Source organism: Peromyscus maniculatus, chromosome 18, assembly GCF_049852395.1.
Source record: "Peromyscus maniculatus bairdii isolate BWxNUB_F1_BW_parent chromosome 18, HU_Pman_BW_mat_3.1, whole genome shotgun sequence".
In the NCBI taxonomy this organism is placed as follows: domain Eukaryota; kingdom Metazoa; phylum Chordata; class Mammalia; order Rodentia; family Cricetidae; genus Peromyscus; species Peromyscus maniculatus.
The window spans coordinates 5,153,544-5,156,803 of NC_134869.1; the positions used below are offsets into that span (position 1 = coordinate 5,153,544).

Below are 3,260 nucleotides of genomic sequence, written 5' to 3' on the forward strand. Positions count from 1 at the left end.
CTTTCCTTCTGCCTCTCCAGCCTCCTCCTCCCAACCCACTCCCCATTACCTTATAGAGAGGTACATTTAATAGAGGCAGGTCTAAGCTCCTCCTCCTACCTCAAGGCTGTGCTAGGTATTCCATTCAACAAATTATGCTAAACAACTGTCTCAATATGCAGAGGGCCTAGCCCAGTCCCAGACAGGCTCCACAGCTGTTGATAAAGGTAATGAATTCCCATAAGTTTGGTTTGAATAGCTTTGTAGGTTTCTGCATCATGATCTTGATACATCTTGCTCATAGACCTTGCTCTTGGACCTAAGAGAGGAAATCAGTTAAGACAGTCAGAAGAGGACCTGCCATGTCTATTGTCTAGCTACTTCTTCCCTCAGGTATGTGTGCTGGACAGACAACATTGATATTGTGACTGATGTCATTGTTTGAATTCCCAAGGAATAAAAATCAGAGTTCCTGTCATAACTTAAGCTGAACACTGTATGATGTCCTTTCTACTAGAAAGAATAGGACATTCTTCTACAGTTCAGTGACAACATTTTGTAAATAGCAACAGCATATTAATGCCATATCCAACAGTATAAGAGCAATACACTTGTTATTAATGATGACTTACTGATCAACCACATCATTTTATTGATAGTCATAATACAGCACTGCCATATGGGCACCTGAACAAGGTGATGAGACTAAATCGGCCCTCATGCCCAGGAGGCACCTTAAACATGAGAAACATACAATATAGATTCTGTCATGCTAGAACTGCATTTCATGAGATGTGTGACTGAGAACACTGGCCCTGTCTGGGCTCTGGGACCAAACAGAAACTTGTTGTCTGGGACCAAACAGAAACTCATTAGGACCAGAGCTGGGAATCTGCATCCTGGCTCTTTAGGAGTCTGTTATAGAAGGCTCTCAAGAAGGTTCTGATCTTCCATGCAGCTGAGGCATCTGCCTGGGTTCATCCTGAAAAGTCCTTAACTTATTCTATCCAGAGAACACTTTGCACAGGAAATGGGTAAATTTTGAAGAGAGCAGTGTTCAAAGGTAGGAATCTCTTTTCCATGGGGGATGCTCCTAAATAAAAATGTAATTTCAGCCAGGTATGGTGGTACGCACCTTTAAATCCCATTACGTGGGAGGCTGAGGCAGGCAGATCTCTATCAGTTCAAGAAAATCCTTCTCAGTACAGAAAGAGTTAAAAAGGGAGGAAGGCAGACTCAATTCTTCAGACATACTGAGTATCAATCACATTGTTTTCTGGACAGAAGTTTTTATTGACCAGACCAGCATGTCCTTTCCTGGTTATAGCTGAGCCCCATGCACTTGAGCAGAAGCCCATAGAAGACAGAGATCCCAGGTACAGGGGACCCATTTGCCTGTACCTCCTCCCTTCAGCTTGGGCTCCTACCTCATCTGGGAGCCTTCAAATTAATGGTGCAGCTTTTCTGCCAAGTCCTTTTCCTGCATGAGTATCTTTCTCTGCTTCAGCAGCAACTGACGACTTTCATCCAATCTTTGGATCCCCTGTTCATTAGAAGATTGTGTTCTTAGTAGAGGGTTACACACTGTCATACAAATGCAGGCAGTTACAAAGGATCCCAATAGCTTGTTGGTCAGCCAGGTAGGCAAAATAATAAGCATCCAGAAAAGGAACAAACCCTGATTCAAGGTAGAGACTGAAAAGAAACCCAGTGGTCTCCTCTAAATGCACACATGCATGATACACCATAACACCCACATGCTTTAAATACACACACACACACACACACACACACACACACACACACACACACACACAGATGAGAGTGAGAGGAGAGAAATGGAGAGAGAGAGAGAGAGAGAGAGAGAGAGAGAGAGAGAGAGAGAGAACAAATCATCATGGCAGAGGAACTCTTGAGGTTAGACTAACCATACTAGCTCTTTCAGAAGAATCTCACAGCTCAGCCATCATTCCTTGAGGACTAATACTATGTTAAGCTGGCTAATGATATTTTGCCCCTGTAGCCCCAAATCTCCAACCTTCCAATACCATCTTGTCAAAAGCCTCCAGCAGATCATATAAAGAACTCCAGACTATATTCTCCTAGATGGGAGAACTGCCCAGTATCATGCACAGAAAACAGAGCTGGATAAGCTGCTACTCAGGCTTCTGTCACTGTGAACAAAGTGCTGGGAAAGTGAAGAGAAAACATTGGGATGCAGAAAGAAAGAAGGCCACAGGCCACCCAAGTCCATGACTATGAGAAGCACCCATTTGGCACTTGCACAGGGATCTCCTCCTTGGAAATTGCTTCCCACTTGTGATCTCATGTGAGACCTGCCAGGCAAATGAGTCCCAGGACCCAGAACTCACTCACTCAGGGCTTTGGGCATAGAACCCTAGCTATCATGATGACATGCAGGTGTATGATAGATAATCAGCCCATCTCCTACACTGGACTGCAGCTTCAAGCAGAGTAGAAGGGATGGCCTGCCAATAATTCAGTTTCTCAGAGGAGGATAACTTCTTCCCAGAAGTACTTGTGCATGAACACTGAAGTGAGCACCCTGGTGGCAGGAGGTAGGTGGCTGGATGGGAGCATGCATGAGTAAAGGGATGGGTGGATGCACAGATGGCTGTTTGAGCAGACAGGCAGTCAAATGGACAAATGGTGCCAGACCTCAGCCTGACCCACCTGCCTATCCCTACCTGTTGTATCTGGGTTTGTTGGTAATTGATCTCTTCCTTCAGGTCCTTACAGAAAACTTTCATTTGCTCAAACACGTGTATCAGCTGGTCCCATTCATCTAGCAGTTCCTTTGTTTCCTGCCTCTGCATGTCCACCTTCTTCTCCAGCTGAGTCTGTTCCATCAGGAGCCTGCTGTGCAGAGCAGTAGAGATACACTGAATAATAAGGTCCTGGCAGTTTCCTCCTGCCATCGGAGCCTCTAGGAACAAGAACCCAAAAGGCCCCAGGTGTCCAGGAAAATATAGCCTAGAGTTCCACACAGCCATGACAACTGTACTCAGAAGGCCAAAATGAGACAACAGCTTATGGAAGAAAGAATCAAAATACCATGGAAAACCCCTACACCAAAAGAGGTCCATTTACCTTCAATAAAAGGAAGAGTCCCCAAACTGTCCTTAACTGTCCTGGGAATGGGGAAACAACAGCAAGAGGTGGGCAAATATCCTCTGAGGGAGGACAGGCGAACCAACATTTGTATATTCTATATACAGGTTCCACAGCAACCAGACATGTAAAGCCTGGGTCTGAGCTCC

General features: G+C 45.1%; 1 long non-coding RNA gene across 1 annotated transcript; it reads right to left on the minus strand.

The window, feature by feature from the left end:
• On the minus strand, nt 1-2,855 carry LOC143269319 (uncharacterized). Its single transcript, XR_013045710.1, has 3 exons — nt 2,688-2,855; nt 1,407-1,522; nt 1-298 (listed from the first exon to the last, which is right to left on the minus strand). It is a non-coding gene; the product is annotated as an uncharacterized LOC143269319 (long non-coding RNA).
• Nucleotides 2,856-3,260: the final 405 nt, after the last annotated feature.